The sequence below is a fragment of the Schistocerca gregaria genome, chromosome 1 (genome assembly GCF_023897955.1).
Source record: "Schistocerca gregaria isolate iqSchGreg1 chromosome 1, iqSchGreg1.2, whole genome shotgun sequence".
NCBI lineage: Eukaryota > Metazoa > Arthropoda > Insecta > Orthoptera > Acrididae > Schistocerca > Schistocerca gregaria.
Genome location: NC_064920.1, coordinates 1168271326 through 1168297489, shown reverse-complemented (window position 1 = coordinate 1168297489; position 26164 = coordinate 1168271326).

Genomic DNA, 26164 nt, shown 5'->3' with positions numbered 1-26164 from the left:
GAATTAGGATCGCTTACTCAAGGTTATAATGCACAGATAGTTTTGGGAACAGAAAGGTTGTTGAACCCAGTCGCCAATGACAACGAAATCCTAAGTTCAGATTGAAATGTTTATGGTAATGGTGACGGCGTGTTTATTGCAGTAAATTTTTTTATATAATCTGGCGAGGCTGTCACGGATTAATTTGGGACAAATTGAGTAATGGTGATCGGATGCTTTTATAGACCACCTGTAGTTGTAGAGCGCTTCGGAAAGAGCTTGCAGAATATCAGTAAACAAACGACAGTCACAAGCGCATCAGGGACGTTAATTTGTGCAGTGAAACGCGTGTCTAAGAAACAACAATGTAATAGGATGCAGGATTTACAAACGAGCGGGAGAAAACGTAAAATACCAAACATAATCCGTGATTAAGAAACTACACGAAATGGTACGCCATTCCTAAGCTTCACAAAAATTTTAACGATGTTCACAGGTTCACCTCAACTGCAGACAATGCGTCTGGAACATAAAAGCACACTTATCACAGCTAAGAACTAGCAAAATACTACAATGGTAAGGCCAAAAACGCCACGAATTTTTACCAGTACATACATTTAAAGACTGGATACCGAACAAAATATTCAATGCAGACGATTTTCATGCCACTCATGTTTGAAAATATCATGGAGCACTAGTTTACACCTGTGTCTCATTTTGGTTGGCCCCCACAAGATAAACACAATGTAAAATAAAAGGTATAGTCCACATATAATTTAAATGAGAACAAAATCTGATTTATCGTATTCTTTAAACTGTAAAAAGCCTGTATTTATGTATTTCACGAAAATAATAAGAAAGTCACTAAAGATGCTATGACTGTGGCGGAACATGTTTGGGTGCTAAACAAAACAAACATCTGTGTACATGCAAAAAGGTGGAACCATCCTTCATTCATTACTAATTTCATCCAACCACGGAAAATGAACTCAAAATTCCAGTACTATAAATTTCGTTTCTGGATTTCAGATCTGACATCATTCTTACACTTACCTATGATCCAAGGTCAGTGGAACAACGTGCAACATCATACTTACTTGAACCAATTTTTGTTCTGCCGTGAAATTGAATTTCGCAGTTTCATTGCCTTGCTTCGCGGCTAGGCGACTCTGCCAACAGGCTGTGGCGCTCATAGTTTGAGCAGACAGTGAGATTTGCACCGTTTGAGCCGCAGCAGTGCTGCTCGGGAGGTGCAACGGCGCGACACGAAGAGGTCAGCAGCAGCAAGCGGAACCGACAACGTCTTGTGGAGGCGAGCGTCGTCGACAAGATGTTTAAGTGGCAGACAGGACTGTGGCGCATATTCTGAGGCCGCATTAGCACAGAGGGCAAGGTGACCTTAACATCCTATACCAGCGCCAAACTTTCGAAAAGAAAAAGAAGGTTCAAATGGCTCTAAGCACTATGGGACTTAACATCTGAGGTCATCAGTCCCCTAGACTTAGAACTACTTATACCTAACTAACCTAAGGACATCACACACATTCACACCCGAGGCAGGATTCGAACCTGCGACAGTAGCGGTCTCGCGTTTCCAGACTGTAGCGCCTAGAACCGCTCAGCCACTCCGGCCGGCTGCCTTCTATAAAGAAAGTATTGGAAAGTTGGTACCACGCTACGACAAACGTCTAAGTCGGATCGGCGACTGTGGAGATATTTAGCTGGAAGCTGTAGCTAAGTGTTGCAAATAAAACAGTTTTAATTTTCGCTGTGGTTTCCATTTCGCGACCTATCGTTCCTTACTTTCTGAATAGCCCTCGTAGCAGAGGTAGCGCCCGATGTGATTTTATTGATTTCTTATACTGCGTCCATAACACTGCCCATCAGTAACGTACCAAGGTCAGAGAGAATGAATGGTGTGCTTTCTAATATGTTTTCGTGGTTTGTGTTCACTTGTATGTCGCAGGGGCTGAAACACATTTGAATTATGTACTCTATTGCTTCGAAAGCTTGTTTACTTATTTTATTATTTTGTCATGCCAATTTTTGGTTAAGCCATGTCTAACATTCAATTGATGCCCTCGTCTTTGAGTGAAAGTATATTGCTAAGAAAAGCTTTTATCAAGTAAAACCACGCCAGCACAACTCTCAGCCCACACTGGTCGCCACCGGAAACCAACACCATACTATGAAAGCGACTCCCTAGCGTAGTATTAGTTGCAGACAAAACATTACTTACCCCTTCATTTACCTACTGATTAATATTTCTTGCCGCTCTTTAACGACTTCTAAAGGCTTTTTAACAGCTCGCAGTTTTTTTACAGTTATATTAATATCATCTGCATATGCCAGCACTTCACATCCCTTACCAAAAGGACTTGATAACATGTTCAAAGATATACACTACTGGCCATTAAAATTGCTACAACACGAAGATGACGTGCTTCGGACGCGAAATTTAACATACAGGAAGAAGATGCTGTGATGTGCAAATGATTAGCTATTCAGAGCATTGACACAAGGTTGGCGCCGGTGGTGACACCTACAACGTACTGACATGAGGAAAGTTTTCAACCGATTTCTCATACACAAACAGCAGTTGACCCGAATTGCCTGGTGAAACGTTGTTGTGATGCCTAGTGTTACGAGTATAAATGTGTAGCATCACGTTTCCGACTTTGATAAAGGTCGGATTGTAGCATATCGCAATTGCGGTTTATCGTATCGCGACATTGCTGCTCGCGCTGGTCGAGATCGAATGACTGTTAGCAGAATATGGAATCGGTGGGTTCAGGAGGGTAATACGGAACGCCGTGCTGGATCCCAACGGCCTCGTATCACTAGCAGTCGAGATGACAAGCATCTTATTAGCGTAGCTCTAACGGCTCGTGCAGTCACGTCTCGATCCCTGAGTCAACAGATGGGAACGTTTTCCAAGACGACAACAATCTGCACGAACAGTTCGACCACGTTTGCAGCAGCATGGACTATCAGCTCGGAGACCATGGATGCCGTTACCCTTGACGCTGCGTCACGTACAGGAACGCCTGTGATGGTGTACTTAACAACGAACCTGGGTGCACGAATGGTAAAATGTCATTTTTTCGGATGAATCCAGGTTCTGTTCGGAGAATCATAATGGTCGCATCCGTGTTTGGCGACATCGCGGTGAACGTACATTGGAAGCGTGTATTCGTCATCGCCATACTGGCGTGTCACCCGGCGTGATAGTATGGGGTGCCATTGGTTACACGTCTCGGTCACCTCTTGTTGGCATTGACGGCACTTTGAACAGTGGACGTTGCATTTCAGATGTGCTACGACACGTGGCTCTACCCTTTATTCAGTCGTTGCTGAACCCTACATTTCAGCAGGATAATGCACTACCGCATGTTGCAGGTCCTGTACGGGCCTTTCTGGATACAGAAAATGTTCCACTACTGCCCTGGCCAGCACATTCTCAAGATCTCTCACCAACTGAAAGCGTCTGGTCAATGGTGGCCGAGCAACTGGCTCGTCACAATACCCTTGATGAACTGTGATATCGTGTTGAAGCTGCATGGGCAGCTGTACATGTACAAGGCATTCAATCTCTGTTTGACTCAATGCCCAGGCGTTGAAGTCCGTTATTACGGCCAGAGGCGGTTGTTCTGGGTACTGATTTCTCAGGATCTATGCACCCAATTGGCGTGAAAATGTAATCACATGTCAGTTTTAGTATAACACATTTGTCCAATGAATACCCGTTTATCATCTGCATTTATTCTTGGTGTAGCAATTTTAATGGCCAGTAGTGTAACGACGTGTAATATTCAAACAGTTTTCATGTCAAGTTATGGATCGCATGTTTACTTATGGAACTTGTAAATAGTATTATGCTTGTCTTAATTAGGACCTCAAAATTACTAGGAAAAGTACAAAAATTAATGAGTTAAGTTTCTCATTATGGCGCTATTATGTTTTTAACGTCACTGGAGTGGGAGGTATTAATGTGTTCACTTCACTTTCCTTTTGGTCATGTAACGAGACGTTACTGTGAATACACTTCCAGATCAGATTTGAATAGGCGATCTGGTTCCGACGTCTCGCTCGTACATATGCCGGAGTGGAGGGTGGTTGTGTGTTCGCAATGTGCCTGCCTGCCACACGATGACGATGTGCGCTTTGATGGAGCGAACTAATGAACGGATAGCGGCTGCGCTCATTACAGCCGATGAAACGCTGCATCTCTACAGCTCTAAACAATGTGACAGACTATTCCGCGTCCCATCGCCTGAACATTCACTTGTCTGCAAGTAGAGTGACTACTCGCAATATCCGTTATTTGAGTGTAGTTCAGTTTAAACTTTGAATACATTGTTCAACTTCTATTCTTTATTGCGTTCACTGGTGGTTATTGATATGTAACCTCCCTCTCACTTATCGACCTTACTGACAGTGAAAAATTAAACCGCGTACACCTAATGGAAATTTGGGAAAAGCAATCGTCACCGAAGTTAATTTGTCGGTAAAGAGGGAGGAAAGGGTTACATCTAAATGAAAGGAAAAATGCAAATTAAATTGGTGAAAATTAATTTTGGGAAGAGGGTAAAATTAATAAATAAGGTAAATGTGCGGTTGTTACGTTAACAATTAATTGGCGTTAATTAGATATTTGAGATATGGGGAAAATTACGGTCGCCAGTCCTATGGACAACTACTATAATAATTGAAAATGCAAGAGTAATGCACATATATTTAGCACTAAAAGCGTGGCAACTGAAGCTTGACACGTACTGTGCGAAAACTGAATGTATGTCAGAAGTAATAAATTTCGCTACACTCTTACGTAATTTAGAAAAAGAATTAATAAAACCGGAAAACTGAAAGTTAATTTGGTGACTGAAATTAACAGTGAACTTTGTTTCTAAAGCACTACGAAATTCAATAAAATAAGGTTAGTCTTGGGCTACCTCAACAATCATTTCAAAAGCTACTTGAATCGACGCAATTTAGAAATAAGAGATTTAACTTTGAACTTTAATTAAATGATTCTGGACAATTAACAATAGGAAAATTTAGTACGTACCAAGCTGAGCTGCAGTCACAGGTAAGCTAAAATATGGTAACAAAACTCGCACTCTTATTTTGTGCTTGTGTAATCTAAATATTGTAGCCAGCTATGAATATTTTAACTGAACTTTGAAATTAAAGCAGTGAAGTGGAATGATATTACTTTAATGCTGGCGCTTGAATTTCAGCGACACTCGGGTTCATTCCAGAAAAGGAAGGGACTCTGCTTTGTAATACAATTCGGACAATGAGCAACAAAGATTCATGCTAAGTTGCTGTAATTTTGTGATGCAACAGTTTGAAAAGCTGAGGTCTGCCATACAGTTCTGAAACTTTATGTGCTTTTAGTCTTCCTTGTTGGTTCATTGAAGGTTTGAAGTCGCCGATCGGGGAGGTGGCGACAGTCACTCACTGTCGGCCGTTGCTGTTGCAGAATCTGGATGTTGGCGCGCCTTCTTCTTGACAGGGTCACCAGGCGAAACGGGCTCTTCATGTGCGCCAGCTAATGCTTCCCGTCCGCGACACCGTGTCAGAAATTATCACAGCAAGTCCAGCGCAATTACATGCTGCCAAACCCCGAAAGCGCGGCAACTCGCGGGAGCGTCACACAACACACCTGCTCCACCGCCCAACTCCAGCCAGACTGCTCTGCCCGCGCTCCACGCGGCAGAGTCAGTACTACCAAAAATCCTATACACTTTGGTTGTCCACACGACCTATCGACGTTATCGTTCGATAGCATAGTTTTCCTTAGGCCAGACTCAGAGTAAAAATGCAAATAATATTTACAAAACAAACCAATTATTCATCAACATAAATGCACAAATAGTAGAACAATTGCAATATCTAAAGACACAGAAATGTCATATCTTCAGGTAACAAAATAGGAAAAAAAGTTTATAGTACAATAGATGGAAATAGGAGGATATGCATTTCCGGTGTTACAGATTGTAAGGTGTCAGGCAAATCCATGAAAACCCTGACATGATAAGCAAATCCAGTAGTATGTCACATAGCTCCGAATAAATCGTGACATTAAATTAACCAAAGTAATACGAGTAACGAGTGAGCAAATGTAATACCACAGACTAACACAAGAATGCCTAAATGCATGTCGTACCTTCCCACCGTGAGACCGACGCAGTTCCGAGGGGAGAAACGAGGACAGAAGCCGAGAGCAGAACCGTGTTAAGCTAGAGGGCCCTACGATAAGGGACGGACTACACCCACGTCGCCAGCCTACATCTAAGTCTACCACCCGCACGTTTTAGCGTGAGACTTTTTCGCGTCTCTGTTACGTCAAGGACCACCCGCCAGCCCATGTTAAAAGCTAGAGCCCTCCAGAAAAACAGTATAGATCTTACGATAACACAAAAAGACTTTTTCGCGTTTCTGTTACATTAGGACCACCCCTCAGCCCATGTTAAAAGACAGAATTTTTGTAGGCGGAGCTTAACGTTAACATCGAGACCCTGATTGGTCAGATGAAAACACAGCCAGATAGTTTTTTTTTAAACCTTCTTCGGTAAACTGTAGTAAGGAGAAGTTAGGAAGAGAGTTAGTTCCGAGATGGCGAGGTGAGCGGAGCTGTGCTGCCTGCCGCCCTGACGCTGCCTAAACACCGACAAGGTAATGAACGCACGCGATGCCACATTTTTGAGCGCATAAGGCTTCACTCAGAACTGCAGAAGTCTCATCTGTTCCATCCTCTTTTTTTGCGTCATACTAGTGTCGATCGTAAATTGAAGCACATGGTGTTCACATTTGCCACTTGAAGTAAAACTCTGAAACGCGATGACTTCTCTGTTGTACAATTATTGAGAAGACACATCAGCCACTGTAATTTACGACAAGTTAGATAAGTGAATTCATGTTGGGTTTCATCCGTCATCCATTTCTTCCATTTCTTTATCGTGACATTATCGAGACACCAAGAGGTTGCCATTATGAAGTAAGTCGTACCGGAATAACAGCAAGCTCTGTATTTCCCTGTCTCTATTTATCTTTTACGGAATTTTACAAATGGCAACTGAACTGATACAGCACAAGATGATAACTCGTCTTCAATAAAGTTCCTTTCCTTCTCGCCCTCTCTCTGTTAATCCATAGCTTCATAGCAAACTCATCCATCCAATCCTTGTCATGCAGGTGAAGAGCAATACCTGGCGGTATTTCAGAAGGATTTGGATTGTTTTGCGCTTGAAAATGATCATTAGATTAAGTTTAGTACCGCCAGCACAACATGAAAGACCAACAGTGAAGTGTATTTTTTGATTTCTACTTGTTTTTACATTTACAGTTTAGCATCTTTCTCGGCAACATTCTCTATTACTCGACACATCAAATATCAGAGGAGTTTCGTCTATATTCGCTATCTGGATTAGCTCCGCAGTGGTTTTCTTTCGGTGTTGAATAATGAAGCAATGGAAAGATAATATTTTCCCTTCTTTCTCTTCTGCAATTTTCTGAGATGTTTTGGTTGTCATGCTAAGTCCATGACGCTTCATAAACCTACAGCACCAGCAAACTCCAACCTCAAAATCAGTTAAGTTCCACTGTAGCACTAGCTTACGAGAGTGTATTTTAGTCATTTTTGTATTAATTCCACGCAGTCCTCTATTTGCACATTCAGACTTCCTCATTTTGTTTCAGTTATTCTTCACTAGTCCGCCAATCTTAAATAGTTTTCTCAGTTGGTAGAGAGCCAGCAGAAGGGTAACAATAAAATCCACAAGCTACTAACAATTAAAATTTAATGTGCGAATAGAAATCTGTACACAAATTAAAAAACAAAATTACGCACCCAATTAAGAATCGGGCTGATGACACGTGGAAATCAAGATCTTAACAACTAATAAATTAAATTTGGATGCAGGTGACTTTCAAATAGTCTATCAGCAAGTTACTTTTATCAGAATGGTGAAGTTAAACAGAAACAATGGTGTGCAGGCAGAAACTTCTCGCAACCAATTTCTTATCCATCGCGAGAGTGTTACACATCTCACAGAAAGTTTGCACACTTGCAGATAGACGGCGCGCTAAACGCAAGGGGCTGCTCACTAAATTCTGAAAACCGATATTCACCGAGGATGTAGAGCATATAAACTACTGCCCATTAAAATTGCTACACCACGAAGATGAGGTGTTACAGACGCGAAATTTAACCGACAGGAAGAAGATGCTGTGATATGCAAATGATTAGCTTTTCAGAGCATTCACACAAGCTTGACGCCGGTGGTGACACCTACAACAAGCTGACATGACGAAAGTTTCCAACCGATTTTTCATACACAAACAGCAGTCGACCGGTGTTGCCTGGTGAAACGTTGTTGTGATGCCTCGTGTAAGGAGGAGAAATGCGTACATCACGTTTCCGACTTTGATAAAGGTTGGATTGTAACCTATCGTAATTGCTGCACGGGTATGTCGAGAACCAATGACTGTTAGAAGAATATGGAATCAGTGGGTTCAGGAGGGTAATACGGAACGCCATGCTGGACCCTAACGGCCCCGTATCACTAGCAATCCAGATGACAGGCATCTTATCTGCATAGCTGTAACGGATCGTGCAGCCACGTGTCGATCCCTGAGTCAGCAGATGGGGATGTTTGCAAGACAATAAGACGTTTGCAGCAGCATGGACTAACAGCTCGGAGACCATGGCTGCGGTTACCCTTGACGCTGCATCACAGACAGGAGTGCCTGCGATGGTGTACTCAACGACGAAACTGGGTGCACAATTGGCAAAACGTCAGTTTTTCGGATGAATCCAAGTTCTGTTTACAGCATCATCATGGTCGCATACGCGTTTGGCGACATTGCGGGAGCGGATATTGGAAGCATGTATTTGTCATCGCCATACTGGCGTATCACCCAGCGTGATGGTATGGGGTGCCACTGGTTACACGTCTTGGTTACCTCTTGTTCGCACTGACTGCACTGTGAACGGTGACGTTACATTTCAGATGTGTTACGACCCTTGGCACTACCCCTCATTCGATCGCTGCGATACTCTACATTTCAGCAGCATAATGCACGACTGCATGTAGCAAGTCCTGAACGGGCCTTTCTGGATACAGAAAATGTTCGACTGCTGCCCTGGCCAGCACATTCTCCAGATCTGTCACCAATTGAAAACGTCTGGTCAATGGTGGCCGAGCAACTGGCTCGTCACAATACCCCAGCCACTACTCTTGATGAACTGTGGTATCGTGTTGAAGATGCATGGGCAACTGCACCTGTACATGCCATCCAAGCTCTGTTTGACTCAATGCCCAGGCGTATCAAGGCCGTTATTACGGCCAGAGATGGTTCTTCTGGGTACTTATTTCTCAGGATCTAAGTACCCAAATTGCGTGAAATGTAATCACATGTCAGTTCTAGTGTAGTGTGTCCAATGCATATCAGTTTACCATCTGCATTTCTTCTTGGTGTAGCAGCTTTAATGGCCAGTAATGTATTATTACCAACAACTTTCAAATCGCGCAATGATCACCGTTCAAAGATAAGGGAAATTAGAGCTCGTACTGAGGCGGTCAGACAGTCGCTTTTCCTTCATGCGATCCGGCAGAGGGGGGGGGGAATATGACTTTGGCACTCACCGCTTGGTGGATGCAGATACACCTCGTGTACTTGGAACATGCTAAATGATGTAGTTAAGAATCGCTACTGCCGTTGTGTCCCTATCGCAGTGTCCAGACATGATAATCTTCAACCGATATAGGTGCGCAGGGTAACATCCTGGTCCGAGCCTCATGTGAATGAAAAGTCACATGACGTCTATGAAGTTGCAATGAGGTGAACCATGGTCCAGAAGAGATGTTCAGCTTTATGGCTGCCAGTTTCTTTTTTTTTCACTCGCACAGCACTGTCCGGGTATCACAATGAATAGTTTCCACTCTGGCCAGCATCTCCGCCGTTGAAACGTCCCCTTAGAAAAATTATACTAGACTGTGTTTAAACTGACACACAATTTTTTTTTTTTTTTTTTTAGTGCAACGCAATCTGACTTTCAGTAATCCCGACAAGAGAATGGCCCTGACTAAATTAACCTATACGTTTCACAAATCACTTACCTCACAAAAATCTTCATTACTCAAACTACTGCAAAAAAGTGAGCGCCACTACTGCCAGGTAAATAAAAGATTCAAACTAGTGAAGGCACGAACTAGTGATAGGCATAGTTAGCAAATGAAAGATTTTGATAGAGAACAAACAATGTATTTACCTCAATAGTGTTCAAAAGTCATAATGTATATAGCAGTTCATGACATCCAGTCTTACAAATTTCAAAACTCCGCCATCTCTCTCCCCACATCCACCACTGCTGGCGGCTCACCTCCAACTGCGCAACGCTACGCGCTGTTAACAGCCAACTGCCCAACACTACAATGGCAGACAACAATGCAAACTACCCACAGACTGCACACAGCACAGCCAGTGGTTTTCATACTAGCCACAGACTGCACACTGCACACTGCACAGCTAGTGATTTTCATACTAGCCACAGACTGCACACAGCACAGCCAGTGATTTTCATACAAAGCGCTACGTAGTATTACCAATAAAAAAACTAAACAGCCTACTTACCCCACAAAAAATTTTACAAACTGTTTTGGGCAGTGGCTAATAATGATTTGATAAAATTTTTCATAATTACAATAACAAAGATATCAAATGTACACACTTATTGATACAATGTTGGTCAAAAGCTAAAATTTTCTCACAGTCCCATAAAGACAGTCCTGATCATTCATCACAGTGAAATTGCAGTGTTTTTTTCCCTCAAAGTCTGAGCAGTAAAAGAAAATGCACGTGGAAGTAGTGGATTTCCATGCTGTCTTGAAGAAGTAGTGTTCTCCTTCCAACGGAAAGACAGTGCTGACTCTTGACATGCAGACAGGTAATGGGCCACACCAGAGCAAACCCACAGCAGAGTCAGTCGAAGTTTTGAAGAATATTGATAGATAGGTCATCCAGCAGCTCATAACAAATTAACACAAACAGCAAGGACAAAAAAATGCAAATTGGCAAAGCAAGCAGCAGAATATCTAAATTAGCAGAAAAATTGCAATATTACAACTAATATGAGCCAATGTGCAGCAACAAGAAAAATAAATCAGTAGTACAACTGGCTTAACAGAGTAATACAAAGTGAAATTTAGTAACACTATGCCTGGCAAACAGCAGCAGTAAACGCAATAACTTATATCTAAACATGTCAAAGCTCAAGCAGACAAAATATTACACTAAAGACAACAGTGCAGATAAGGGAAATGTATATTCACATCTTAATATCTATGTCATTAAAGTGGTGCACCACAACTTATTCTACAAAATAAATTACCAAGTACTTGAAAAGAAAATTATGTATGCAGTTCCTGTGAAGGGAAATGTCGTTTTGTGCTCCCTCGTTTTTTCGGAAGTAGATCATAAAATTTTATTTAATGGATCTGTAGGCATAAAATATCTATAATAGTACATCTATTAAATTTTATTTTAACCAATGCTGCAGTGCAGCTAGAAACTAGATATTAAACGCAATGAGCAAATATATACAAATTGTGTGTGAAACGTCATTCACTAGGCAAATGGCGTCTCCAAAGGGAGTAAAAAAAATCTCTCAACTATAAAGACAATAGATGTAAAAATGTTTCTCGTCATTTCAGTAAGCAATTTAGTAAATATCATAAATTCAGTGTTCCACAGTATAATCATATGTTTTCAAGTTTGAGCGTGTCGTATTTGCGATGCTTTCTTTCAAAGGAATGTCAATAGCGAGGATAATGGCCTCTTTTTTTTTCTCCACCTGTACCTCTGAAACGCACACACTAGTGCTTTTTTCCAGGCGTCTGTCACGCAGCTGGGTGCCCACGACGCATTACGTGAAGGTGGTCACTTAACTGCCTTACCGAAATATTTACGACACTAGTTTGCACTACAGTGACAGTCTAATATAAAAATTCCACCCTTTTTCACAAACCAGAGTCCCTGACCACTACTCATTATTCCTTGCTTTATTACACATATACATATTCATAGACACTTCTTCAATATTTCATCATAATAGATACGTAGCATACTCAAATTCCTCATATAGCATCAGCTTATTGATCATAAACATACCGCAACAGCGTAATACACATCGTCATCATAACATCATAAAACCTCAGCCAAATCTCAAAATCGTCGTAGCTTCCTCCAATAATTTCAAAACCTAAAAAAAATTCTCTGCTCATGTCAAACGTTTCCTCTACCTCAAACGTACTTTAAAAATCATTATCCCATACCAAATACATTATTCAAAGCTCTAATAATATCACAAAGATTCCGAAACAATATGAACAATTCACAAAGTACAGACAAAATACAATTTCATAAGTGTGAAGTTAACCAGATGTATAATTGCATAAACATGTGTCACTGACGTAGTAAAATATATGTTTGTCTCTCTCAGTTAAATGATCAGATAGCTGTGTAATTTTTGTGTTAGAGAAATATGTTACCGATGTGTAAAGTTGTATAAGCAAATACCATATTAACTAGGGCTCCTTGTGCTTGCCAAACACATGAAACACAAAGTAAGCGTGTACCCCCTGAGGATTAATGTAATTATACCCTCAGGTGTTACAGATTACAGCAGTGGAATGAAATGTATCAAGGAAAATCTTTGTATCATTGTACTTCAAATATCTTTAAAAATAAATGTTTTAAGTACAAAATTTGTCACTCAAATACGTGTACTGTAGCGCTAAACTGTGCGTCTTGTTGTAAGATAATCTCTTTGGAAGTGTCGTAGTTATCGCCCTCCGAAAGCTAAGTTCTGCAAAAGTCAATTTACTTACCTCATGATAAACAAAAGTGAAACGCTTTGCGTATAGATGTCTTTGTTATTACGCTTATTGCCGTGATGAAGAAAGTACTGTGCTGTAACATATTGTTGTGCTACGGAAAAGGGTGTTTCATTGTAGCTATACCAAAAAAGTTACTACTAAAACATGTTTTACTTTCCAGAATAATTCAGAAACACTATGCAGATATAAAACAGAAACAGTGCAAAAACAACATTGTAAATTGTTACTCATTAGTAGCGTCGTGATATAATCTTGTAGCTGTCAAATAAACTAACCATTGTGTCATCTGGTATCTCTCAGAATGCACTTTAAATCCATAATGTACTTTCAAGTAAACCAAAATGTTGCAGTAAAATCTCATTAGCAGAACTGGTAAATGTTCTAAGTATGTGAGCCTTATAGTCGTTACGTAATCGTGCAACTAACAAGCAAGAAAATATACCCACAATAACAATGTGTCGTCTGTTCACTACAACAATGCACTTGTAAATACTGTCTAAATAAGTTCTAGACTGGGTAGTTGGCTTCAAAACATTGTTCCATGTTAACAGTTTCCCAGTGTAACAAACTGTACTAGTAGCGTGAAGTGAAAAGTTTTTTTGGCAAAGACGGAGTTAAAAAACAGATTATCATTCAATAAACGGTTTTACATGTGAAATGTGGTGTAAACCTTTACTCTTCCTAGTACGCAGACTTTCAACTGAAAAGCAATTGTCATGTTTTCTACGTCGGTAAGGAATGCTAAATCTTTTCTCAAGGTTAGCGCCTATGTTATTTTTCTCTGAGCCAGCCGGCGCAGGTGGCTGCCTGCGGTGCAAGTCATTGTCTGCCTCTTTGTTGGCGCGCGTCATTATTATGATTAGGAGACCTAACTTCTACAAATTCACCTTGCCGAGAGGGTCCTGCCCTGTTTGAAACCCGCCAGTTCTGATAAAATTCAGGTCTGTCGTTACGATGATATCGTCTTTCGTCATGTCGGTAGATTGCATAGTTTCTTTCGTGTCGGTCACGTGGTGGAGAATTTCTCCCTGAACCGTAAGTGCGCGTTGGACCGTTGCGTCTAACGTTATTCTGTCTCCCTTGATAATAACTATTTTGGTTCCCATATTGTCTGTTTCTCTGATTGTCTCTGTGGTAGTCATTACCATGGAGAGGTGATCTTTCCCTGTAATTATTACTACTCTGCCAACGGTTGTCATACTGGAGGTGTCTGGTTTGGTCACGATTTACGTTGTAAGAATAGCCTTGTCGTGTATTATTTCTGTCATCGCGGAATTGTGACGGATGTGACCTGTAATTGTTGTATTCCTGTTTTCGCGTTCCGCGATTGTCAGTGTCAATTTCTAATTCTTGTAAGAGTCCCTGAAAAGCTTCAATGTCGTCTTTGCAACGTCCTGCCAAAATAATATGTCGTAAATGTTCAGGTAATTTCATTAAGCAAATGTGGATGAGTTCTGAGGGGCTGTATGGGTTTGACAAGTACTGATTCTTGTGCAACATGTCTCCAAAATATTTCACAAGCCTGGAGAATTCAGATTGTTCGAAATGTTTCATCATTATGATGCTATGTTTTACTCGGTCTTGTGTAGCTTGAGACCAATATGCTGAGAGGAAGACATGATAAAATTCTCATTCACTGTGCCAATCGTGAATGACCGATCGCATTCTTACAGCTGGTCCATTCTCTAAATAGCCACACATAAATTCTAACCTGTGCTCCAATGGCCAGTTGGGAGGAAAACAATGATAGAATTGATGATGCCATGCTTGTGGATGGATGTCTTGCCGGAATTCTTAAATGTTTTGAATTTACGTGTAGTAATAAACAGCTTATAGTCAAAATCGTCATGCCGGCGAGTCGCATATCGGTCATTGTTACTTCGTTTCGGCGGTTCCATCTCAAAATTCGGTGTACCTTGCCAATTTCTTTCATAATTTTCGAAGTATCCTGTGTTATTATTTTGTGGTTGTTCGATATTTATGTGTCCCTCTTCCCATACTAAAGCGCGAGTGTCCTATGAAATATGTAATTCTTGTATTACTTGTTCCAACTGATCTTGTATTTCCCGGATTTCTCTTTTGTATTGTGTATTGATTTGATTTTGATTTTGTTTGAATTTTCTAATTTGTTCATACTCTTCAGTGTCAGTGAAGGCTACAAGTCTTGTGTCATTCAGATCATCATCTACCTTTTGCAGGGAAGCAGCCAACTCACGCCGTATAAAATTCACATCAATCTTTCCATTGTGTGCCAGCCAGTCCGCTGTAACTAGCTCTGGCGTCATAAATGTTGCGCAATACTTTAAAAATCAAGTAAATAACCTGAAACGTTTCTAGCATGTCAGGAGTAATACTAAATAAATATGTGTTGAATATCAGTTCAATAACTTTAACCGTTCTCGAAATTTGGACGTTTCTCTGGAAAAATCATTGGCGCAATCGAAAAGAGCTAGAAACTTAAAAATTTATATTTAGATTCCTTTTGCATAATAATTTAGTAGAAACAATATTCTGAATCTCACAAATAAAAATTGTAGTTGAAATTCATGATTTTCTGTTTTTGTCTTAAAAATTAAGGAATCAACATAGATTAAGTAGGTGAATAAATAAAGCTAGGATGTTTAAATTTAAGTAGGAGGGAGATACGCTATAATCATAAAGATGTGAGAAGTTTCAACTGAATAACTATAAAACAATAGCGATAGCGTATCTCCAAATGGAAAGTTCAGAGCTCGTCTACTGTGTGTAGTTTAATTAAATTAATTCTCTTGCACAAAATATTTGACTGAACCACGTCAGACTTTTATTATGATTACTTACTTGTATGCTGATTGCACATTTAAACTGAGAGCTTCATCAGCCATCAGCAAAGGAAGCAATGATTTATTCGATAACCTAAAGTGGTCCATTACTAGCCCAGCGGCTAGTCGGGAGAGCGGATTTGATCAGGCGTTCCCTTAGCCGTTCACACCATGGCTTTATATATAAGAACGTTGCGAAAGAAAGAAAGAAAGAAAGAAAGAAAGGCCCCAGTTCTCTCCAGACGCTGATTAGCGCACCATCTGTGCCGGGAGTCGCGTCGCGTCGCGTCGCGTCGGTATCATTGCTATAAACAGCCTCGGATACCGAATAAGTTATTCGGGATACGCGTAACCATGAAATCGTTTTCCAGTGAAGTGTTAATTCTGGGATGACTTTAATGATCTATCTTTAGTTTGCGTATGTCGTATTTTCACGTGCCGCCGCGGGACAGACATTCTACCATTATTTAACGTGGCGTTTGATGAAGATTGTCATCAAATTATGCCGAGCATTCACTTAAACATTTAATTTGAACACTTATAGTTGCATCAGCGCATTAGACTCTGAACTGCTCTGGTAGTTGGATAGTGTGGATTCTTTTTGTTCTGTGACTTCCAGAACATAGTGAGCATTTTAGAGTGAATCGTTTTTGATTATGAATCCCAGACAATCTCCTAATTCCTCAGAGCTATAAGCTGTAGCTCTAAGTGTATTTCTCAGATGAAGTGGGCACTAGGAATTCTAATTACAGGCTTCACGTTTTGCTAATCACTTTCTGGTTGCCAATATTGTAGTTAGCGGGCCAGTGTTGAGAACGGCAAACAACAGCATTAAATAAATCATAGGACCATTTTAATAACAAATATTTCCACCCGTAGCCCTACATATGGTACATGTGCTTGGAAAGACATTCCACATATCATTATTCAACAATAATTCCACCCGCCGCCGTACATATGGTGCATCGGCCAGGAAAAGGAAAAGGGAAAGAAACTGAGTAAAAGTGAAAGTCATTTTTAAATTTTCTGATTCGGAAGTGAAATGCGACACGCATCTGAGTAATAGAACAGTGATAGTGTTACGTGTGTATGTGGACGACGCAACTAGATTAACAACGCATCTGGATTGACGGAGCTGGCACTGAGTCTAGCGGTGCTGCCGGCATCGCGAGAAGCTACGTAGTTTCGCCTCTCCGCAGCAACCGGAGCCGCGTCTGCAGTTGCGGGCCACGCAAACACACAGCAGCCGTTGAAGTGCCGTCTGCAGTTCAACGCGCCGCGTCGCATGAGTAATCCTGGTACGCCGCGCCGGCAACGCCATACGTCGTGCAGAAAGAACTAAGTTAAGTGAAAAGCTGTTAAAACTTTTACTAACCTGCACTAAAAGACTGTCGGCGATGGAACTTCCAGAAGAAACCGAGGTTAAACTTAAATCAGAACCTATGTCTGTTGAGGGAACTGTAAATCCAGACAACGTTTCAAGTGTAAATATGCATGAAAATAGTAATGTTAAAGTGAAATATGAAGTATTGTCTCCTGACAGTAGTGTGAAAAGGGGCAATGATTCAATAAAAGAAACCCCTGTAGTAAAGCAGAAATCAGAAATTGTTAAGTTATTGGATGATAGTTTCTCTGATGATTTAAAAATGAAACAGCCATCAGAGATGGTAGAGTTTAAGAAGGAGAAGTTAGATATGACTGATCAATCAGATGTTTCATTTAGGTTTGATGATTCTGGTGTTGGAGCTAGTTTTTCGTCACCTGAGTGTGATAAAAAGCCAGATAGTGGGCAACCCAAAGATACTGGGGCTATTGATTTAAATGTAATATTACAAGCAATAGCTACCAGTAATGCAAAAATGTCAGCTAGTAATGCTAAAATGACAGGAATTTGTGGCCAGCCAAACTAATTTTAATAAACGATTGGAGGTAAAGGACAATACCTTCAAGGCTGGTTGCAGTAAGCTGAAAGATGATCTGGACAGTTTGAATTATAAAATTGATTAAAACCATGAGGATATTAAGAAAAAGGTTGCTCAACAATTTTCTGAAATGTATAAGAGAGTAAAATCCGAAGTTGCTGAGGTTCGCAATGACTTCCAAATGGAAGATGCGAAGCTGGAGCACAAGTTAACAGAAAAGATCGAGGCGGAATCTGAAGTGTGATCAGATTGGTTTAAAGATGTTAATACAAAAGTAAACAGAATGATATGTTCCCTCTGCAGCGGAGTGTGCGCTGATATGAAACTTCCTGGCAGATTAAAACAGTGTGCCCGAGCGAGACTCGAACTCGGGACTTTGCCTGTCGCGGGCAAGTGCTTTACCAACTGAGCTACCAAAGCACGACTCAGGCTCGGTACTCACAGCTTTACTTCTGACAGTATCCGTCTCCTACCTTCCAAACTTTACAGAAGCTCTCCTGCGAACCTTGCAGAACTAGCACTCCTAAAAGAAAGGATCCTGCTTAGACATGGCTTAGCCACAGCCTGGAGGATGTTTCCAGAATGAGATTTCCACTCTGCAGCGAAGTGTGCGCTGATATGAAACTTCCTGGCAGATTAAAACTGTGTGCCCGACCGAGACTCGAACTCCCGGAGTGCTAGTTCTGCAAGGTTCGCAGGAGAGCTTCTGTAAAATTTGGAAGGTAGGAGACGGATACTGGCAGAAGTGAAGCTGCTAGTAGCGCGTGTGAGTCGTGCTTCGGTAGCTCAGTTGGTAGAGCCCTTGCCCGCGAAAGGCAAAGTCCCAAGTTCGAGTTTCGGTCGGGCACACAGATTTAATCTGCCCGGAAGTTTTTTTAAAAGTAAACATATGTCAAGCAGAAGTAAATCCAATCAAAACTGATACTACTCATAATGTAGAGTAGATAATGTTGAAATGAGAGTGGAAAATATTAGTACTAACATTGCTAACATTGAGAGTAAAGTAGCTTCAGTAACTTCTGGTAATGGTAGTATGCCACAAGTTGTAGCTGCAAACGCCGCTTTTATCGGGTGTCAGCAGTTCTTGCAGTTCGATCCAGATAAAAAAAATCCACCCGCTAGATTACTGGAACGATTTTGAAGATCTGATTCCACCAATTTGGTCTGAACGAGAGAAAATCTCATTTATTAGAAGCCATTTAGCAGGTGACGCCATGTGTTGGTCAGCTGATGTTATGTTGAAGTGTAAAACATTAGCGGAATTTAAAACAGATACCATTAATGAGTATTGGTCTAGTAATAAGCAAAATGAAGAGTTGAGAGAATTTTGGAGTGGAAAACGCCTCAATGTAGGCAAGGAATCTATTAAAGAGTTTGCTAGGTCATGGATCTCACGTTTGTAACATTTGGCCGAAAAACTAAAGCCTGAAATGATAATACTAGGTCTTGAAGCCAAACTGCCATGGTATTGGCAAACTAGAATTATATCTGCCCCTAGAGATAATCTGGATCGTTTCACTGAATATTTGGAACGTGTAGAGCGTGTGGCTGTCAATGAGGAGCAAGCACGTAATAACAGAAATGGTAATAAAACTAGTAGTAATTTTAGGAACGAGCGGAATGGCAATGTAAACATCAGAACAGTTCGTGTTCGCCATTCTAAGAGAGGTAGGAATTGGAGAAATAATTATCAGAACCAACAATGTCATCCAAATGGTAGTAATTTTGTTCCGAACCAAATTATGCAGGTAAACAACAGTGCGGAAAGCAATACTGTGCCAGTTAGCTATAATGGAAATAAAGGAAACAGTAGTAGGCCGAGGCAGGAAAACTAGTTCCCGTCTATGAGGACACTGGCGCTCACCAGGCGGTTACTTTTCCTAAGCCAGTAATTACAGTAATTGGTTAGACAGATCAGAATACTCAGACTGAACATGTGGATGAGGAATCGGTAGCATCTAAGCATACAGCATAAATATTAGATCACACACAGTATTTGATAGATACTATGTTAGAGACGCTTTCTAATTGGAAAGAGAAAGAGAAGGCGCAGCAGTGTAATGGTAGGGAAGAGCTACAAAATACTGAATTTGACAGGTGAAGAAACAGAAGAAATTCACGCTTATATTTGCGATGAGGATGATGTGCTCTTATCTAAAGTGCCTGTGCAGGATGTTGATACTGTAATAATAGATTTAGGACAGAAGGTAAGTGAGAATGTAGAGGCTAGCCTGTTGGGGGTCGATGAACCCAGTAGCTGTGACCAGTTCTCACTTGAGAAGGAACCCGACGATAATAGTGAAAGTGGTTTAGCTGTAACTAGTGTTATGCCCGGTCTGGAGACGCAGAATCGCTCAGACTACAGTAATTTGGTTCATGTTCAGCAAACTAAATGCAATGAAGTCGTGCGGTGTTTCGATTTGAAATTAATAGACCGACTGGAAAAGGCAGGTGAAAATATAATTCAGGAAACCCCTACACACTTTGACCTAAATGTAATGAAGACAGATGTCGATCACTTTAGTTGGAGACAAATCCAAAAGGAACTATTGGATGAGTTTGAGGAACCACCTGTACAGACTAGAATAAGCCACCCTATAATAATAGTGAATATGTTGGGTATCAATGTACGTTGTCTCTTAGACAGTGGAAGTGAGGTGAGTGCGATATCTCAGTCCCTCGTTGATGCATTACCTGGTAAAGACAAGCTTACAGTAATGAGGTTATCAGGACTAAGAATAATTGGCGCTACTGGCAAGGTGTCAAAACCGGTAAAACAAGAAGCTTTGCTGCCCTTTAACATTAATGGTAATTCAATTGATCATCCAAGCTTAATTGTAAATAATCTCAGTATCGAGGTTTTAATTGGCATAGATTTCTTGTCAAAATATCAGAGTGTTGCCGACTTTGAAAGAAGCCAGTTAAAAATGGTGTTGCCGATAACCGGGGTAATTACGGTACCTTTTATTGATAAACATGTAGTAACTAATGATGAAATTTGGGAGCTGCCTATACGAGTCCTGAAAAATAGGAGATATTGGGATGAAGGTGTTAATCTTAGTAAAAGTAAGATAAACACAGAAGAAGAAGAAGAAGCAATTATTTTGGACAAAACAGAAGCTAAATTGCAGGAAATCGATAAAATTTCAGCTAATCAGAAGGAAGAACTGAGACAGGTTTTGATAAGGCATCATAAGGTATTTTCAAATCGACCTGGCGTGGTCAAAGTTTATGAATGCCAATTAAAGGTGAAACTTGACCAATTGTTTTTCAGGAAGCCATACCAAATACATGTAGCTAGGAAGGAGGCGGTTCGAAAGGGGATACAGAGAATGCTAGAGTGGGGTGTGATTCAAAAAGCGGTCAGTGAGTACAATAATCCTCTTGTTGTTGTACCAAAATGAGACGGGAGTGTCAGATTGGTCTTGGACGCTCGTTGGTTGAATGAAATAGTGGTTAGAGAAAGTGATAGACCGCAGAACATGGACGAGTTATTGCAAAAGTTCCAGGGAGTAAAATTCTTAACCTCTATGGACATCACGTGTGGATATTGGAATTTGCCACTGGCGGAAAGTTCAAGGAAGTACACAGCTTTCTTGTACGAAGGAGTTTGTTACCAATACCGTGTGGTACCTTTCGGACTTAATATCTCTGTTTGTGCCTTCGTACGTGTGATGTGCAATGTTTTAGGACCAGCCTTAAGTAATAAAATCACAGTATACGTAGATAATCTGTTAATAGCAACTCCTACCTGGGAAGAACACATAGTTTTATTAGAGGAAGTGTTAGAGGCTATTGAGAGAGGTGACATGAAACTAAAGATTGAAAAGACAGAGTACGTTAGAGAGGAAATAGGTTTCTTGGGATATATGATAAGTGGGAAAGGAATTCTGCCCGACCCAGGCAGGCTAGCAGTCATTGAAAAATTTGAGGCTCCCAGAAACAAGAAGCAGTTGAGATCGATGTTCGGTCTTTTCGGCTTCTATAGGCGTTTTGTTGGTGATCGGGCTTTTAATATGCACTGTCTTCACCTCCTGCTGAAAAAGAATACCCCTTTGGTTTGGACAGCAGAATGTCAACAGGCGTTCGAGGTGCTTAAACAATCTTTAATTAATAGTCCTATTTTACATCATCCTGATTTTGAAAAACCATTTTGTATGTCTGTTAATGCTAGTGGCTATGGTATAGCTGAGGAGGTATTCCAAGTAGAAATAGAGGACGAATAAGAAGTGCACAAGACTAGCTTTCGCAAGTCGATCCTTACAGGCAGCAGAGAGAAATTATGGCATCTCAGAACTGGAAGCATTGACAATTGGATTTAGAGTACAGAAAATTGAGCAGTATCTATTAGGTCACAAGATAATTGTTTACAGTGACCATAAGGCGTTGACCTTTTTAAAGACCTGTAAATTGAGGGATGCTCGTTTGATAAGATGGTCATTGTATCTCCAGCAGTTCGACCTTGAGGTTAGATATATTCAAGGGAAAGACAATCTGGTAGCTGATGGGGATGGATTATCTAGAAGTGCGGAGCTCTGTGATTACGCGGGAATTAAAGCAACAGACCTAATTGAAGTACGAATGTTTTTGTTGCACAAAGTAATGGAAGAAAGTGCATTAAATAGGGTGATTAAGAACTTGAGACGTGAGCAGAATGCAGATGACCAGCTGAAATTACTAAAAAGCTATTTGGGTGATGCGAACTATCATAAGGTTTCGCAATACTACTGTCTACATAAAGGCATTCTGTTCAGGAGGAAAAAAGGTAGATGTTTCTGAGTTAAAGCTGTGCTTTCCCTCACAACATGTAGACTTACTAATCGGCTATGTACACCTGAGGTATGGGCACTATGGTGCAAAGAAGTGCACTGCAAAATTAAAAGAGAAAATTGTGTTTGACAACATGTACTGCCGTGTTGCCAAGCGTCTAGCATCTTGTGTAGTGTGCCAGAAAGTCCGTGCTGCTAACACCAGAATACAAGGGGATATGCATTCAGTAGAGCCAACTTAAACGCCAGAATTACTGGCTTGTGATCTGTTTGGCCCTCTTCCTGCTTCGAGAGGTGGGTGTACCCATGTTTTTCTTGTGGTGGATGGATTTAGTAAATATGTTAATATATACCCAATTAAAAGAGCAAATGCAAAAACGTTGGTAGAAAAGTTGGAAAAAGATTTCTTCATAAACGTTGGCATTCCGAAGAATTTGCTGTCAGGCAATGGGCCTCAATTTACTTCTGATAGATTTAAAGAATGTCTGGATAAGGCCGGAGTGAAACATCTGAAAATATTTGCGTATTTACCCCAAGGAAATATGAGGGAACGTATTATGAGAGAATTGAATAGGCTTTGCAGGACTTATTGTGTTCGGAAATACTCAAGTTGGGCAGAGCACATGAAGTATTTTGAGAATGTAATTAACAACTTAAGGCATGTTGCAACTGGTTTTGCGCCTTGCGAATTGATGTTTGACCAAGAACCGCACAATGTGATTACAGATATGGTAGAATTTCCTATTCTAACGCAAATATCCACAGACGAGAAGAAGTTAAAGGCTAAGGCAAATATAAGAAAAAGAGCATTGGAAAGGAAGAAGCGTCATGACGCAAAAGCTGCACCCACTAGTTTTGAAATAGGTCAGTTAGTCCTTGTCAAAACCAAGGAAAAATCAAAGAAAATAAATGCAGAAACAAAGAAATTCATGTTCGTATGCCAAGGACCTTTCAGGATCATAGGAAAACCACATGCCAATGCATATAGGCTAGAGTACCCTAAGAGTATAAAAGCTATTAGGTCTCAGGAACTTGGTCGACTTAAAGAAGTTCATAGGTTGTGAATGAACTCTGTAGGGAGGAGGTAGTTCCGTAACCTCTACACAGTGTGGCAGCTGTGCAGTCCCAGCTGTGTGAGATCTTTCCTTTTCAGGTCTCACTCATTCTTCATCTTTCCTATCTACAAAAATTTCGAATTCTGTAGGGAGGAGGTTGTTTTGTAACCTATACACAGTGTGGCAGCTGTGCAGTCCCAGGTGCGTGAGATCTTCTTTCCTTCTCAGGTCTCACTCATTCTTCATCTATTCTATCCATCTAAAATTTCGACTTCTTCTTTCCAACACATTAAATTTTCCGTCATTGCTATCAAGCCATTGTTCTGTAACCTCTACACAGTGTGGCAGCTGTGCAGTCCCAGCTGTGTGAGATCTTCTTTCCCATTTCAGATTTCACTCACTCTTCATCTTTTCTATCCACCTAAAATTTCGACTTCTTCTTTCCAACACATTAAATTTTCCGTCGTGGCTATCAAGCCATGAGTTCTGTAACCATTCTATTCACAGATTAGTGACGAAAATACCTAATGTGACAAACCTAACAGTGACATAAACAACAGAGAAGTATGATGTAATTAAGATACAAATGTATTTGAGTAACAAGTATGTGTAGAACCCTGGTAATATTGTAAGTACAAAGTGTAGTTTTATTGATAATGGTCCCACAATAATATTTAAAAAAGATATACAAATTCGTGTACAAGCAGGATCTGAAGTGGCAGTGAAATCTATTGTATGCTGTAATAAATAGTAAGAGAGAGATTGCTTAGTGTTATGAAAAATATGCAGATAAGTTGTAAAAATGTACTCACCTTGTGTAGCAAGGAATGGCAGTGTAATAGAACTGAGCAGTGTTTGTGGTTGAGACGTGAAGGACACGTCCTCGAAATATTTATTAGGTTGGAGCTGGCTATTATTTTGGTGTAGTGTGTGATAGGACACACCTACACATCTTGAGGTTATGAGTTGGAGGCGTGAATGCGACCATAGGTACCCTTGTGTTAGATGAGACAGAGCAGCTCATGGTGTCCTATAGGTTTAAGGAATTTAGCATTACGCTCGTCCATAATTACTTAATGCACTTTAGTGGTAGGTCGAGAGAGACTACCTGAGGTTTCAGCGTCCGATCGAGTGGAAATGGATTGCTACGTGAGCAGACTGATTAGCTGCAGTACGCTAAAGATATGAAATAAATGTGCTATTCTAAGCTTTAAATTTTAATGGAGTGAGTATTACTTATGTTTATACAGTAGCAACATAATTGAGTAATGTAATGGCAGACGTGAAACATTATTTATAACTCAGCATAAATACACTTCGATGAAGTAAGTACTTAATTGCAGATGTGGAACTGACACTGCAGCTGAGGTTCAATAAGTGGATCTAGTAGTCAACTAAACGTAGTGTGTTTTGAACACTCAGAACTATACTATTACCACAAGTTACTCACATGTACAAAGAAGCTGAGAAGACAACTACTAATCAAATAAACTCATACTATCTCTAAGAAGCAGGTAATCGAAGATGAGTCACCTAAGTAAATAAAATACAAATGGATCAGGCATGTACCGAGCATTGGTTCAGTGTTCCGGCCCAGAAATAATAAATTGAAACTGAATAGGATTTATGATTGTGTGCCTTGAGCAATAATTTTCTCTAGTACGTGACTAACGGCTTTTTGAGCCATTTGTTTATCGATTTTATGAAAGTTAAGTAACCAAGAGAGTAAAATTGAAGAAGTTCTGTTAACTTTGTTCCGGTAACATATTGAAAGATAAAGTGTATATATCCCCATTTCATTGTGACCCACCCTTAGATATTAAGTGAACAGAGTCTGAGGCACTCTTTTTGTTTGTTCTACAGGACAAACCAGATAATGGCAGCCTGGTAGCTGCGTGAAAGCGTGGAGTGACTTGGACACAACTCACAGTGACCCCTCCCCTTTCTCCATGTAGTTACGAATGAACGTTGAAACGTCCCCTTTGAACAAATATACATAACTGTGCTTAAACTGATACACATTTTTTTTTTAGCGCAACGCAGTCTGACTTTCAATAATCCCTACAAGAGAATGGCCGTGACTAAATTAACCTATACGTTTCACAAATCACTTACCTCACAAAAATCTTCGTTACCCGAACTACTGCAATAAAGCGAGCGCCACTACTGCCAGCTAAATAAAAGATTCAATCTACTAAAGGCACTAACTACTGATAGGCATAGTTAGCAAATCAAAAATTTTGATAGAGGACGAACAGTGTATTTACCTCATTAGTGTTCAAAAGTCATAATGTATATAGCAGTTCATGACATCCAGTCTCACAAATTTCAAAACTCCGCCATCTCTCTCCCCACATCCACCATTGCTGGCGGCTTACCTCGAACTGCGCAGCGCTACGCGCTGTTCACATCCATCTGCCCAACACTACAATGGCAGACAACAATGCAAACTACCCACAGACAGCGCACAGCACAGCTAGTGATTTTTCATACAAAGTGCTACGTGGCGTTACCAATAGGAAAACCTAAACAGCCTACTTACAACATGAAGGACGCACACCATAGCAACTTCCCCTCCTCTACCCTTGTGAATGGAAATGTTGAACGCCAGCCAAAAAGGCTACAACCACGTGTTTAAAAATGAAATTGTCATGATTTGTGAAATTTTCTTTCAGGTTTACAAAAGACTGCTAAGATATAAGTATCTGGTTATGTATCATGAATAAGTGTGTT